We start from the raw sequence: 17357 nt of genomic DNA on the forward strand, positions 1-17357 counted from the left end.
GTCTGTCAATCAAATGAACAGTCATAGTGTTGAAAAGAGGAAAACACTGATATTTACTAAATGATTTGAGGATTTTCACGCAATAAGTTGTGTAAGTATTTACCGTCATTTTCTAAATGTGAAAAGATGTTTGCTATTAACTTATTTAATAGGAACATGATTGGATAATCTAATTGGATATTCACACAATTTATTTTGTGAAGATTCTCAGCTTCTTTACTCAATCAGCCTATTCACCTCAGCGTCCCTATAGATGTGTGGTCGGGACTCAGGAACCTTGACCAGTATATCACCGAAATAACAGGCACACTACAGAACAAACCTAAGGATGGTGGCGGGGATGCCTAAAATGTGACCTCATTCTCTGTGTAATGAATGAGACGTCTGTGGGGTTTGTAATCAGTGTTCAGAATGCAATTTAAAGGAGTTGTAAAGGAAAATGTTTTTTCACGTTAACGCAATCTATGCATTAAGGTGAAAAAACATCTGATGCTGCCGACCCCCCCCCCCCCCTTATACTTACCTGACACCTCAAAAGTCCCGTGGCTGATTGGCTAGAGCAGAGGGATTTAGAGCAGCGCAGCCATTGGCTGGTGCTGCTGTCAATCACATCCAGTGATGCGGCACGCCGAGGGGCGGGGCCGAGTGATACAGCGAGCGGCTATGGTATCACTGGAGCGCGCCCGCAATTACTGACCACCATGACTGTGGTGAGTAATTGCAGGGAGGACCAGAGACAGACGCCGAGGGACCCAGAAGACGTGGATCGGGGCCACTCTGTGCAAAACGAACTGCACAGTGGAGGTAAGTATAACACGCTCTTTTCTCGGAGAGTATAGAGTGGAGACGCGAGGGAAGTTGCTGGAGATACAAATCAATCATATAATCGTCTGGGAGGCTGCGTCAGTGACGTCACCACGCCAAGGAGGAGGGCTCCTTCAAGCCGGCCGGCTTTACTATTTACTCGCTACATGCTGTTTTTAAATCTTGTTGCTGTAAGTACATTACCGCTTTTAATAAATTGTTATACCTTGCGATATTACGCTATTGCGTCCCTTTCTATTTTCTGATACATGCTTTTGGGATCGCTTGACTGCTGTTGTTTCGATGAGGGGCTTATTTGTGGCTGAACCGCAACCCTGTATCATTAACACCCGTGCCTGGGATCCTGTTGGAGTGACGGAGTGTCCCAACTAAGTGACCTGGGGATTCAAAGGCCGTGGCTGGGCTATAGCCAATTGTGTTAAAGGCTTGCCATCTGGTAAGCTGCTTTTGTATACGGTGGAGGGCTGGCACTGACTGCATGCATGTCACCTGGTGGTTTGGAGTTTTTTGATCAGCCATTATATACACGAATCATCCTTGAGGTCTCCACCTGCAATATATGAACAATGTCCTATGGGATTTAATCATCCTTATCTCCTGCAGGAGTACTATAGAATTTAAACTATAATCATTGGGCGTGGCTTTTTTATATTTTTATGTTCTTAAGTATAACATGTTTGTTATTTAAAAAAAAAAAAAAATTCCTTTAGTAACCCTTTAAATATATACCTATAAATGTTATTCGTTGGATGATATTACAGGCTTTAGAGTGCCTTGAAACCATAGCTATCATTTAAACTGAATATTTATTTGTTATTTTTAATTCTGAGATTATTTTATGCTGCATACTCATTTAGTTGTCATAAAGCAGTATTATCTTTCTTTCCTTTTTAATAAAATGAAATGACAGCCTGCACAACTCTGTTGCAGCAATTCTTCTCATAAATATTGGAAAATTGCAAATGTATACATCAAAAAGATGATTTCGGGAGGCATTTGAGTTTTATAATGATAATTAAGCTTGATCTATTCTTGGGGTATGATTCCCCTTTAATGAATCAGACTTGTTTCCCAAGAGTAAGTATGCTAATTAGTGAAGCTGTTTATTTTCAATAAGTGAGTCAACCATCTAATTAGCGTATCTGTATTATAATACAGTTTATAGCTCAATACCTTGCTGAGTTTATATATTGCTTCATTAGGCGATACAGAGATCATATCTGCTCCATCGCTAAAAACGCGATACAGTATATTTAGAATTTAAATAAGGATATAACATCTTTATTTATAATGCTAATGTTTAAAACATAAACTTCAGTAAAAATAGAAGTTATAGGGTAAATAACTCGATAAAACTAGAACTTCCATCGTAATATTTGTCTGAAATATAGCACTATGGTTTTATGTTATTACTGTATGTGACCTTTTCACATCAATGTCCGTCCTAAATAGAACGACATAGAGTTTACGGCAAGCATTAAAAAAACTGCAAGATTATCATCACCAGGAACTGAAAAAAACACTTTCCCATGAGCAATGAATTGTATATTTGCTATGAAGAACTGTCAAAAAGTTTCACAATTTAACCACTTCCGTACCGTAGGGCGTCATATGACATCCTGGACTTTAGTGGGTGATATCTGAATGATGCCTGCAGCTACAGGTATCATTTAGATATCCTTTTCTTCAGGCGGCGATTCTGCGCACCATAAAAACAATCATACCGCCGTTTTCCGCTGATTGATCGTTCTTATAGGCGGCGGGAGGGGACGTCCTCCCGCTGTCATCCGGTGCTTCTCCGGGCTCTCCCGTGCCATCGGATGCCCGGAGAACGAATCGGCCGCCGACGGATGGAGATTTGCGGTGACCATCTCTATGACAGTCAAAACGTCTCGCCCGGATACCCGGAAGATAACAAAGCCGCAATTGTGGCTGAAAGCATGAGATCTGTGAATTTTTTTTCCCGATTTCATGCTTTCCAGATTGGAGGAGAGATGCAGGGTCTTATTGACCCCACATCTCTCCATTAAGAGGACCTGTCACACACTATTCCTATTACAAGGGATATTTACATTCCTTGTAATAGGAATAAAAGTGATCAAAATAAAAAATGTAAGTAAAATAAAAAAATTATATATATATATATATATTTTTTAAAACGCCTCTTGCTTGCGCTCAGAAGTGAGCGTGCACGTAAGTCCCGCCCATATATGTAAACGCTGTGCAAACCACACATGTGAGGTATCGCCGTGTGCGTTGGAGTGAGAGCAATAATTATAGTACTAGACCTAATTATAGTACTAGACTAAACTGGTAACCTGTAAAAAAAATTAAAGCATCGCCTATGAAGATTTTTAAGTACCGTAGTTTGGTGCAATTCCATGAGTGTTCGCAATTTTAAAGCGTGACAAGTTTGGTATCTATTTACTCGGCGTAACTTCATCTTTCACATTATACAAAAAAATATGGCTAACTTTACTGTCTTGTTATTTTTTAATTCATGAAACCATTTTTATCCCCAAAAAGGGCGTTTGCAAAATTAGTGCACAAATACTGTGCGAGATAAAAAGTTGCAATAACCGACACTTTATTCCCTAGGGTGTCTGCTAAAAATATATATATAATGTTTGGGGGTTCTGAGTAATTTTCTAGCAAAAAAATTAAGAAGAGTGCCAGAATAGGCGCGGTATGGAAGTGGTTAACTGCTTCCAATCTGGGTCAATTCTGACATTTCTGTTATACATGTAAAAATCTGAACTATATAAATAAATATTTGATTTTACATTTACTTTGTGTGTATGCTCAACTATTTACTCTCTGGTTGTCACAAAGCCCAGTGCTCCTCACCTTTTTCTAATTTCCCTTGTGGATCATGTTGTATATCGATCGGAGCTGACACCCACCATTGGCAAATCTTTGGTTGTATGTGGGACATTCATAAACAGCAAAACCTTGGATTGTGAGCATAATTCGTTCCGGAAGCATTCTTGCAAATCCAAAGCACTTGTATATCAAAGCAAATTTTACCATAAGAAATAATGGAAAATAAAATGATTCGTTCCACAACCATTTATTTATAAATCATTCAGTTTATAGTCCATATAAAAAGATTATAGCAATGTGATAAGTTGTGTAACCATGAAATGTAACCATGAAATGTCCATCCACAAATGGCAGCCTCCACAAGGGGATTAGAAGCACATAGACTGTCCTCCTCACTGCCGGCTCTCACCACTATCAGTCTGAAATCGTGACCGGGAAGACTATCCTGCAGTAGAGCGATCTGGAAGTGAGGCCTGAACCGCTTGTGGAAGAGACGACATCAATTGCGGTACGGAGGGCGGTCTATGTGGACAGCTTTACCCCCGGATACCTGCATACTTGGATGTGCCTGTTTTAACCACTTCAGCCCCGGACCATATTGCTGGTCAATGACCGGGCCACTTTTTGCGATTAGGCACTGCGTCGGTTTAACTGACAATTGCACGGTCGTGCGACGTGGCTCCCAAACAAAATTGGCGTCCTTTTTTTCCCACAAATAGAGCTTTCTTTTGGTGTATTTGATCACCTCTGCGGTTTTTAGTTTTTGCGCTATAAACAAAAATAGAGCGACAATTTTGAAAAAAATTTATATTTTTTACTTTTTGCTATAATAAATATCCCCCAAAAATATATAATATATAATCCTCAGTTTAGGCCGATATGTATTCTTCTACATATTTTTCGTAAAAAAAAAGGGGTTAATCATGTTCCCTGGGTGTGTTCCAACTGAAGGGGGGGTGGGACTGACATGGGGAAATGACAAATCGCTATTTATACATTGTATGAACAGCTCCCGGTTCTTGCTCTGTAACGAGCGATCGCGGGTGCCCGGCGGTGATCGTACCCACCGGGCACACACGTCGGGATCAGGGGCGAGCGGGGGGGCACGCACGTGCCCCTAGTGGCCGATTCGCGAGGTGACATATACCTACGTGACCTCGCGCAGGGGAGCCGACCTGCCATTGTATAACTGCGGCGGCTGGTCGGCAAGTAGTTAATCATCAACCATGTGAGTTTCTAAATGTTGTACCTTCATTAATTGTAACCATATGGCTACACTGCTTCTCTTCTATTTTATACTTACCGTATTTATCGGCGTATATCGCACACTTTTTTGCCCTGAAAATCAGGGCAAAATCGTGGGTGCGCGATATACGCCGATACCCGCTTTCCCGCGCCGAGTTTTGAATACTGCGCCGACATATACCGAGCGCAGTACACTCGAGTATATTCGGCCAGTTTCGGCTTCTTCCGCGGTCACATCCTGGACGTACAGGGCGTGAGCGCGACAGTTGCCGAGCCTGCCCGAGTGTACTGCGCTCAGTATATGCTGGCGCAGTATTCAAAACTCGGCGCGGGAAATGAGCGGGGAGGACGCGAGGACGCCGCAGAAGGACGCCGGACCCGCCGAAGAAGACACCGGACCCGCCGAAGAAGACAGCGGACCCGCAGAAGAGGGTGTCCATATGTACAAGGTACACACCATCGGTCTCCTCTCCCTGATAGGACGTGGATCTGTGCACGGTCCTGCTCAGTTACTGGGTAATCTCGGGTGCCCGGCGGACATCGGGTCCCCAGTAAAGCGGCAGGCGCACGCCCCCTAGTGGCTCGGGAGGGCAAAGACGTCATATGACGTCCGTCCAGAACGAGAGCTGCATCATCTCGCAGTTATATGACGGTGGGCGGCAGCTAGTGGTTAAAGTATATCTCTAGCAAACCTTTTTTTAATTACATTTTTGATCAAGTAGGGAAGGGTTCGTTTTTAATGCTGTCTGTGTCCCCATTAGGGAGATTCACTCCTCTATTTGTACTGATGGTCAGGCCGGGACTGGCCATAGGGCAGACCAGGCACATGCCCGATGGGTCGGCCAGTGCCGTCCGCTCCCTAGCCTGTTGCTGTTCAGGCCGCCCAGCGGAAGGTAAGCGCCGACCGTGGTCCTAACACAGGTCGTGGCCGCCGCTCGCCGCTACCACTATGTGGCTGTGCCTGTGTTGTGTCTCCAGCGGAACTTTCGGCTGCATAGGCTGAGCTGTGTGTCTCTCTAACACACAGCTCAGCCTCGGAGCCGATACGAACAGTTCCGCTCTCTGCTCCTCCTCCTCCATCCAAGGTGTCTGCACGGTGGGGCAAGGGGAAGAGCTGCAGGCTGCTAGCAGGACGTTTCCCCCGCTCACCCCCCTCCCCTTCTCTTGTCCGGACTCGGCAGCACATGTGAGGAGAAAGCTATTGTTCTTCCCTCACCATTGGTCACAACAGCAGGCCAATCGGAAGAAGTAGAGGGGTATCGTGGGAAATGTAGTCCCAGAGATAGGTGGCCTAATTGTTTTCAACAGGGAGCTGATTACACTCCCCAGCATGCACTCTGCTGGGGGGGGGGACCAAAAACACGCTGAGGAGTGCTTATAGCAGATATTATAGGAAACATGAAAAATGAAAGAGAGGACTGTGCTGGGGGAACTAATAGCCCCGGCCCCACCAGAGAGAGCCACACTGTTCCCGCACCACCAGAGAGAGCCACACTGTTCCCGCACCACCAGAGAGAGCCTCGCTGTACCGCACCACGAGAGAGAGACACGCTGTACCGCACCACCAGAGAGAACCACGCTGTACCGCACCACCAGAGAGAACCACGCTGTACTGCACCACCAGAGAGAACCACGCTGTACCGGACCACCAGAGAGAACCATGCTGTATCGCACCACCAGAGAGAGCCACGCTGCACCGCACCAACAGAGAGAGCGATGCCGCACCACACCACCAGAGAGAGCGACGTTGCACCGCACCACCAGAGAGAGCTACGCTGTACCACACCACCAGAGAGAACCACGCTGTACCACACCACCAGAGAGAGCCACACTGTTCCCGCACCACCAGAGAGAGCCACACTGTTCCGCACCACCAGAGAGAACCACGCTGTACCATACCACCAGAGAGAGCCACGCTGAACCGCACCACCAGAGAGATCCACGCTGTACCGCACCACCAGAGAGAACCACACTGTACCGCACCACCAGAGAGAGCCACGCTGCACCGCACCACCATAGAGAGCGACGCTGCACTGCACCACTAGAGAGAGCAACGCTGCACCGCACCACTAGAGAGAGCGACGCTGCACCGCACCACCAGAGAGAGCCACGCTGAACCACACCACCAGAGAGAGCTATGCTGTAACCACACCACCAGAGAGCAACGCTGTACCCACACCACCAGAGAACCATGCTGTGCTGTACCACACAACCAGAGAGAGAGCCACGCTGTACCGCACCACCAGAGAGAGCCACGCTGTACCCACACCACCAGAGAGAGCCACGCTGTACCCACACCACCAGAGAGAACCACGCTGTACCCACACCACCAGAGAACCATGCTGTGCTGTACCGCACCACCAGAGAGAACCACGCTGTACCACACCACCAGAGAGAGAGCCACACTGTTCCTGCACCACCAGAGAAAGAAGCACGCTGTACCACACCACCAAAAAGAGAGCAGGTCAGTGTCACTGGGCAGTGTGGGCACAATAGGAGACAGACAGTACTAGCATTGTATGGCCACAATAGGGCTGGGACACTGTAATATAAAGGGGACTGCACTGTAATCATTGCAGTGCCCCTTTACAATGCAGTCCCCCTTATATTACAGTGTCCCCTGGTACATTACAGTGTGGATGGCCCACACCAGCCACCCGCGAATGTCTACCGAGCCCCCCCCCCTCCCCCCCCCGGTCCATGGAAAAGTTGGCTGCTCAGTCTGGGCCTGGGCCTATTTTTTGTCCCAGTCCGGGCCTACTGATGGTCATTGTTATCAGGAAAGAAAAAGAGAAAAAGAGGGTACATCAACAATGTTAGAGTTGTTCCCAAAACAAGAATCAAGGGAAAATCATTCATTCGGGACACCTGTACTCTAAGGGAGAAATTCCCCACACTTTCAATGACTTTCTCTTACTTCCTGTTGCATCTCTGCAACCTGAATTGAAGGGAAATTCCCCAAAGTGGCCGGAGGAGCCAAGGCCGTAAAAAGACGACCTCCCGGACCTGTAGAGCCGTCTTTTTACAATGACCCGGGTCTCAAGAAGTTAAAGAAAGATAAACTGATAAACAATAATTAATTGGGTATAGCATTAATGTCTAATATTAATACTGTATAGCAGTTCAGTTCAGGATATTGTTTGCTTTTATATTGCATTATAAAAACCGTGCCAGTCTGAGCACACAAATTTACTGTAACTTGTAAATGTACCTGGTAATGAATAGATATAATCTCTAATGGTGCCCACAGGCATGAGATGATCATTAACAGACCCAGCTTATGTTGTTCAGATCAGGAAACTGTTTCATGCTTATAGGCAGTATGCAGTCTCTGCTGACACCTCTGGCTGATCATGGAGATAAAATTGATCATCCAAATTGGATTTTCACTACTACGCCCATAAGCTCTGTGCAGGAAGGGGGTCTGCATAAACAAACACTCTTATCCAAACCAAACATTCATGTTTATGTTGTAACTGTGATCATAAGTAATGGAATTTAAAAAAGAAGTAAATGACTTTCTTGACCTTGAAAATATACAAAGTTATAATTACTAAAGGCAAACAAAACACTATTTTCATCCAGGGAATTGAGCTAGCTGCTGTTGATGGTCAGGAAGGAATTTGTTTTCCTCCTGTGTGTCAAAATTGGCAACCGTTGGACCTCTGGACCAAAGCTGTAGTAGTAGAAGTTTAAGCAGAATGGATGTCATTTGTTTCCTAACTTTTTAAATTGTATGCAAAGCCAAAAGTTGTTTCTATTAATTTTTTATACATTTGGAAATGTCGGTGTTACATTTGAGAGATTTCAAGTGTGGCTGTCAGCATAATTTACCATGCCAAAACGCGTATCCAGTGTAGATGTCAAAGTGCATTGGTTAGGGGCCAGGGCTATCATGTAATGCACAGCACAACTTGCTGAGTGCAGAGGTCGGAAGCAGGTGACCCCTTATGTTGGCGGTGAGCACTGTGGTGTGTGTGCCCTATAATTCATTGATAGCAGGTGTCCTTTTATACACTGGTGTTTAGTGATGTGTGCCTAATTATCAGTGGTGTTCAGTGATTTGTGCCCCTTTATACATTGATGTTCAGGTGTGTGTACCCCCTTACACATTAGTGTTCAGTGTTGTGTGACCCCTTGTGTTAAGTTATATGTGTCCCTTTACACGCTGGTGTTTATTCATCTCTGTCTTTCTTTCTTGAAGACAGGGCAGCCATCAGAAATTTTTGGACCGCTCACACAGCTTTATGTCTGGACCCTCCCTCCAAGCCTGACCACCTACATTCCCCAGGGCTTGCCCACAGGCCATCCCACCAAATCCACACACCGGCTATCTCACCTGTATGCACTCAGCCCCCCCCCCTCAATCCTGTATATATGCCAGACTCCCCCTTATGCCTGTGTATATGTCAGCCCCACACCTGTATATATGCCAGCCCCACCCCCCACACTTGTATATATGTCAGCCCTACCCACCTGTATATATGTCAGCCTCCCCCTCACGCCTGTATATATGTCAGCCCCACCCCCCCACACACAGCTGTATATATGTCAGCCCTACCCACCTGTATATATGTCAGCCCTACCCACCTGTATATATGTCAGCCCTACCCACCTGTATATATGTCAGCCTCCCCCTCACGCCTGTATATATGTCAGCCCCAACCCCCACACACACCCAGGGCCGGATTCCAAACAAGGCCAGGCCTCGGGGCGGCAGTGGGTGCAGGGGCGGCACTGCAGCTGACAGGAGAGGACATTTTCATTTCCCCCCTGTCATGTCACGGATGGTGAGAGGAAAGAATGATCAATGTCATTTTTGGCAGCAACATCCCCCCCCCCCCCCCCCCCAGTTCTCAATGTCATTTTCGGAAGCAGCATCCCCCCTGCTTCCCAGTGTCCTGCCAAAAAAGTCCCCCGGTGGATAATGTCCCCCCCTGTACTGCGCAGGCGGGGGCGGCATTGAAGGACCTGGCCTTGGGGCGGCAAAGGGAGTAAATCCGGGCCTGCACACACCTGTATATATGTCAGCCCTACCCACCTGTATATATGTCAGCCTCCCCCTCACGCCTGTATATATGTCAGCCCCACCCCCCCGCACACACCTGTATTTATGTCAGCCTCCCCCTCACGCCTGTATATATGTCAGCCACACCCCCCCCCCACTTACCTGTTAATATGTCAGCCCTATCCACCAGTATATATGTCAGCCCTACCCACCTGTATATGAGTCAGCCTCCCCTAATGCCTGTATATATTTCAGCCCACCCTCCCACAAACACTTGTATATATGTCAGCACCCCCACCCCCTCACACCTGTATATATGTCAGCCCCCCTCACACTTGTATTAATGTCAGCCCCCCCCACATATATATATATATATATATATATATATATATATATATATATATACATACACGTCAGCCCCATACAAACAAATCTGTAAACACACAAGCCTCTGGCCCCTTCCCGTACACAAACAGCCCCCCTCCCTTTCCTTTGCATCCCCTACTTGTAAAGGAAATCTTCCTACCTAGTCCAAGCTCGTTTTCACAAAGCTGACATGTTGCTGACACAGAGGAGAAAAGTACAGGCCACTCACACAAGGGGTGCACATGCACATAGTAGCCAGAGGTGGCAGTAAAGAACTAGGATCCCCTTCACCCGTCCTGCCTTCTTCTGGCCCGGGTGGGCCCCTCGGGCCCCGGGCCCTTTACAGTTGTTTCGGCTGTACCCCCCTGATGGATGCGCTGCTTGAAAGTCAACAGAAGCTTCACTGGGTACTTACCTGAAAAAAAGCTGCAAAGGTTCAGCTGCTGCTTCTGCTCTGTGACATAAGGCTAGAACTATTCAGATAGCTTTGGACTAGATATCCCTCTACCTGGTACTGTTGGCATTCAACAGAACATATCAACCTGTCAGTCAGGGCTATAGTCTCTGTCAGTGAGATGTCGCTAGACCCACGGCACTGGCTGGAGAGCCATGACACACAAATAGTAGGGGGGAATAAAGGAGTAAGCAATGTATTAAATTTGCATTGGGCACACAGATTTTATTAATGCCACTGCACAGAGTTCCAAATCTCTTTAACCAGCACATCTTCTTAACAACTTCAATACTGGGCACTTTCACCCCCTTCCTGCCCAGGCAAATTTTAAGCTTTCAGCACTGTAACATTTTGAATGGCAATTGCGCGGTCATGCAACACTGTACCCAAATTACATTTTGATTAAAAACAATTCACACAAATAGAGCTTTCTTTTGGTGGTATTTGATCACCTCTGCGGTTTTATTTTTTGCGCTATAAAAGAGCGTAAATTTGGAAATAAACACATGGGGCCAGTTTCAGAAAGAATCGCCTATCTTTAGGCGGGCGTAGCGTATCTCAGATACACTACGCCGCCGTAACTTAGAGCGGCAGGTCCCGTATTCAGAAAGAACTTGCGCTCTAAGTTACGGCGGTGTAGTGTAAATGGGCCGGCGTAAGCCTGCTTAATTCAAACTAGGCTGGTAGTGGGCGTGTTGTATGTAAATGATTTGTGACCCCGCGTAAATGACGCGCTTAACAAACGGCGCATGCGCGCGCATGCTCAGTATCACGTAAATTACGCCCGCTCAATGCTTAGTCGACGTGAACGTAACCTACTCCCAGCCCCATTCACGGACGACTTACGCAAACGACGTAAAACGTGTAAAATTCGACGCTGTTCAGACGTCCATACTTAACATTGGCTGCACCTCATATACAGTAGCAGGAGTAAATTTACGTTGATCAGATGCCTTACGTAAATGACGTATATTGATACGCTGGGCGCAACTACGTTCGTGAATCGGCGTATCTTACTCATTTGCATATTTTTTAATGGGATCGCCGAATGCGCCCACGATACGCCGGCGTAGGCAAGTTAAGTCGGACGGCTGAAGCCATGTTTTCAGGCGTATATCTAGCTTTGTGAATCGGCGTAAAGATGCGACGGCGCACATTTGAAATTACGGCGGCGTATCTGGAGATACGCTGCCGTATCTCCTTTCTGAATCTGGCCCAATATTTTTTACTTTTTGCTATAATAAATATCCCAAATTGAAAAAAAAAAAAAACTATTTTTTCCTCAGTTCAGGTCGACATTTATTCTTCTACATATTTTTGGTAAAAAAAAATCGCAATAAGCGTATATTGATTGGTTCGCGTAAAAGTTATAGCGCCTGCAAAATAGGTTATTGATTTATGGCATTTTTATTATTTCTATTTTTTTTACTAGTAATGGCGGTGATCTTTATCAGGACTGCGACATTGCGGCAGACAGATCAGACACTTTAGACATTATTTGGGGTCCACTGACATTTATACAGCGATCAGTGCTATAAATAGCCATCGATTACTGTATAAATGTCACTGGCAGGGAAGGAGTTAACACTAGGGGTCGATCAAGGGGTTAAATGTGTTACCTAGGGAGTGATGCTAACTGTGGTGGGATGGGACTGACTGGCTGACTATATACTAGGAACACACGCTCTGTCACAAGCGATCACGGGTGCCTGGCAAAAATCTCGGCCACCGGGCACGCGCATTGGCTCCTCGGTGATGCGGCAGGCATGCCCCCTATTGCCAACAAGAAGCTGGGGATGTCATATGACGTCCCCCCAGGATGGGAGATCCCATCTGCGGACGTCACTTGACTATGGGCAGGTATTGAAGTGATTAATATAAGCGAAAGGATATTTCAGCTGGCAGGACTCTTAGTTAAAATTCTTGAAACATAGGAAAATGGGAACACTTAGCAGGCCACAATTCAGTGCTAGTAAAATAAAAGGCAGCCTCAATTTAAGTATATCATATTTACTTTTGTTTTGTACATTTCTTCATTTACTTCCTGGTTCGAAAAAGTGCTGCGCAAATACCGTGCGAGATAAAAAAGTTGCAATGACAACCATTGTTTTCTCTAGGGTCTTTGCTAAAAAAACATATATAATGTTTTGGGGTTCTATGTAATTTTCTAGCAAATAAATGATGATTTTTACATGTAGGAGAGGCATGTCAGAATTGGCCTGGGTGCTCCTGAACGCCTGAAGGTGCTCCCTGTATGTTGGGCCTTTGTATGTGGCCACGTTGTGCAAAAGTCTCACACTTGTGGTATCGATATTCCCGGGAGGAATAACAGAATGGGGTAGATTCAGAGAACAATTACGCTGGCGTATCCATAGATACGCCGCGTAATTGCTAAGCTGTCGTTTTAGTTAAGGCTTTTTCGGCGTAACGTTGTTCCTGCTATTAGGAGGTGCAGCCAATGTTAAGTATGGACGTCGTTCCCGCTTCGAAATTTGAATTTTTTACGTCGTTTGCGTAAGTTGTTCGCGAATAGGGCTGGACATAATTTACGTTCACGTCGAAACCAATACGGCGTTGTGCCGTACTTGGAAGCAATGCACACTGGGATATGTACACGGACGGCGCATGCGGCGCGTCCGTACAAAACGTCAATCACGTCAGGTCATCATAAATTTACATAAAACACGCCCCCCTTCCACATTTGAATTACGCGCGCTTACGCCGGCCCCTTTTACGCTACGCCGCTGCGACTTACGGAGCAAGTGCTTTGTGAATACAGCACCTGCTCCTGTAAGTTACGGCGGCATAGTGTAAATACGATACGCTGCGCCGCCGTATCATTGCGCACCTGTACGTGAATCTACCCCAATGTGTTTTGGGATGTAATTTGTGGTATGTATATGCTGTGTGTGAGAAATAACCTGTTAATATGACAATTTTGTGAAAAAAAATCTTTATTTTGCAAAGAATTGTGGGAAAAAAATGACAACTTCAAAAAATGCACCTTGCCTCTTTCTAAATACCTTGGAATGTTTCCTTCCAAAAAAGGGATAATTTGAGGGGTATTTGTACTTTTCTGGCATGTTAGGGTCTCAAGAAATGAGATATGCCGTCAGTACTTCAGGTGTGATCAATTTTCAGATATTGGCACCATAGCTTGTGGACTCTATAACTTTCACAAAAACCAAATAATATACACCAATTTGTACTTATTTTTACCAAAGATATGTAGCAGCATATATTTTGGCCAAAATTTATGAAAAATTACTAATTTGCTAAATTGTATAACAGAAACAAGGAAAAATCATTTTTTTACAGAATTTTCAGTCTTTTTTCTTTTATAGCACAAAAAAATAAAAAACCCAATGGTGTTTAACCACTTAAGACCCGGACCTTTAGGCAGCTAAAGGACCCGGCCAGTTTTTGCGATTCGGCACTGCGTTGCTTTCACTGACAATTGCGTGGTCGTGCGACGTGGCTCCCAAACAAAATTGGCGTCCTTTTTTTCCCACAAATAGAGCTTTATTTTGGTGGTATTTGATCACCTCTGCAGTTTTTATTTTTTGCGCTATAAACAAAAATAGAGCGACAATTTTGAAAAAAATTCAATATTTTTTACTTTTTGCTATAATACTGTAAATATCCCCGAAAAATATATATATATATATAAAAAAAAGAATTCCTCAGTTTAGGCCGATACGTATTCTTCTACCTATTTTTGGTACTCACAGCTCGCCCCGTTCTCCAGCTCCGGGGACCGATAGCGGGACTCCAGCGGCGATCGGGTCCTTGGGTGCTGCGATCACGGTCATGGAGCTTCGGACCGGGTCGCGGGAGCCGTGCCATTCTGCCGACGTATATGTGCAGGAGGCGGTCCTTAAGTGGTTAAATACCACCAAAAGAAAGCTCTATTTGTGTGAAAAAGAGGACAAAAATGTCATATGGGTACAGTGTTGTATGACTGAGTAATTGTCATTCAAATTGTGAGAGCACTGAAAGCTGAAAATGTATCTGGTTAGGAAGGGGGTTTAAGTGGTCAAGTGGTTAAAGAACTTCTAATGTAAACATTTTTATTGTAATGCGGTTAATGCATACGGTGATAGCATTCATCATGCTAATTCCTTTTTTATTTTACATGGCTTTATATACACTAGCATTCTAGACATGTGCAGAATGGGAAAATTTGTTTAGTTTAATTTTGGATAGATTCATTATTTTACTAATATTGATTTGTGGATTCATTTAGTTTTGTTTTGTTTAATTTTGTTTTGTTTATTGATTTTCTAACGAATTCCAAATTTGAACAATTTAAATTCGGATAGGTCAAAAAATTATTGACCGATTCAAAATTTTGGTGAAGAATAGCTGGTTGTTAAGGAGCGGGCCGGGAAGCCAACCACCACGTCCTTAGCAACCGATGACTCATCAGCTGTCAACAGGCTTCCCCTCTGATAGCTGAAATGTAAACTAAAGAATGGGCGGAAATGAGAAATGCAGAAAAAAACAGTGTGGGGTCCCCCCTCAATCCATACCAGGCCCTTTGTGTCTGGTATGAATATTAAAGGGAAACCCAGACTGTTTTTTTTTTTGTTGCGTGGGGCCCCCTGACGAAGGCTTCTGCACCTGCCAGCTCTGCCATCTGACAGTTCTTAAATAGCCAAGGGCGAGGCCACCCGATGACGTCATTGGGCGATCCCACTCCCCTGTAACATCATCGACCGGGGGGCGGGCATGCGGGGCCGATGGCATCAAAAGGGGGCGTGACCACCCTTGATGTCACTGCATGGCCCCACCCCTTAGCTATTGACGCACAGTTCAGATAACAGCCATGCCAGAATGCAGGACATGATGAAAAGTTTTTTCAGGATGGAAGCAAAAGGATTCTGAGTGTTTTCTGCTACAGCACCATGCTGTGCCTACCCACATGCTGGAAAAATAAACACTTATCTGTTCAGGACAGAAAAAAAAGTGGCAGATAACTAGGACTGCGTTCCAGCAGTTTGGGTAACAGGTGGAGGGTCTCTTCATCACCGCAGATCTTGTCTTCAGGTCTCTGACACAAAGACAGATGCAGCATCATTCTCAGGGGTCCCTACAACAGGACATTGCTGCAACTTTCATCTAGAGATATTTTTATGGGGGCAATGCCCGACTGAAAACCAGTTACAATCATCCGCCAATGGTGGAGCCAGAAGAGTGGCCTTATGGGGATCCAGGGCTGGTCACACGCTAGCCGGTAAAGGTGCACTCTCTCCATAAAGGTTGTGGCTTCACGATTGAAGTTCTTATTGGTGATGGAGGCTTATCACATGTTTAAGAACAATGAACACAGAAAGGGAGGACTTTTCTTTTACACATTGGACTTTTTTCTTTTGCATTTTTTACAGGATACAAATCTTTTATGTTTGGTTTACATATGCTTCATATCACTTGTCATTTTTATATAAGCATGACTCTTTTTTATGTAATATATTCTTTTGGTTAGATTCATCTGTCAGCGGGGAAGCTCGCTGACAGCTGATGAGTCATCGGTTTTTAAGGATGCAGCGGCCAGCTTTCAGATCCGCTCCATAACAAGCAGCGATTCATCACACAGAATTCGAATCACTCAATCATTTTTTGGCCGGTTCGAATTCGAATTGTTCCGATAATTTGGAATGCTTTATAAAAGGAATATACGTAATGAAATTAAATGAATTTCAGAAATTGTATTTTATTTAATTCGGCGATTCGGATACATCAGAACATCTAAATAATCAAAAATGTGTCTAAATTTATATTTGGACAAATGATTAAGGTGGACAGTATGTGCATGAGATGAGTATGGAGGGTATAACGACTGGCAGTATGTGAAGGAGAGTAACACAGAGGATATGACAACAGGCATTGTGACCGTAGAGGAATGCGGAGGGTATATGGGTGGGCGGTGTGTGCAAGATATACATGCAGAGGGTATGGTGGTGGGCAATGCATGCAGCAGAGGAGTGCATAGGGTATGACTGTGGACAGTATGTTTAGGAGAGAATGTGTAAGGGAAGGGGCAAAATTCAGGGATTATTAAATTAGGGTTAGGTCCTCCAGCACTCCTGCACTAGGTTTCCTTCTATAATTTTAAGGATTTCCCCCATCCTGTACATACAGAGCAAGCTGAACAGCAAAAGTAAGAGGTTGGGATAAACTATGACAAAGCAAGGGGTGCTTACAGTGGTAAATTGTTACATCAGATTCACACAGTTATGCATGTTTATGTGCTGTAGTGCCATTCAATCTGGATTGGTCTCTAGCGCATCGTTCCCAACATGTGTGCATTGTAGCACGCCACAGCAGACAGTAAAGCATTAATGTGCAAGGTGATTTGTTGCGTTGCTAAAACGAGTAAATGCTATTTTTTTGGTGTTTTTAATGCATCAATAAGCTCGTTCAAATGAACAGGTTACCTTATAACACAAAATGTGTGCTTTAATGTACCACTAAGATGTAATTGAGCCCTCATTCCATTGATTTCAATCTGATTTTTTTTTTTGTTGAAGCTGATGAAACACTCTTGGCCTGAATATTTTGCAATAGTAGCTGTTTAAAAATGTTACATCCACGTAATTTATTTTATATTGGTCTTTTTGTGGTATTTCATGAAAT

The sequence above is a fragment of the Rana temporaria genome, chromosome 11 (genome assembly GCF_905171775.1).
Source record: "Rana temporaria chromosome 11, aRanTem1.1, whole genome shotgun sequence".
In the NCBI taxonomy this organism is placed as follows: domain Eukaryota; kingdom Metazoa; phylum Chordata; class Amphibia; order Anura; family Ranidae; genus Rana; species Rana temporaria.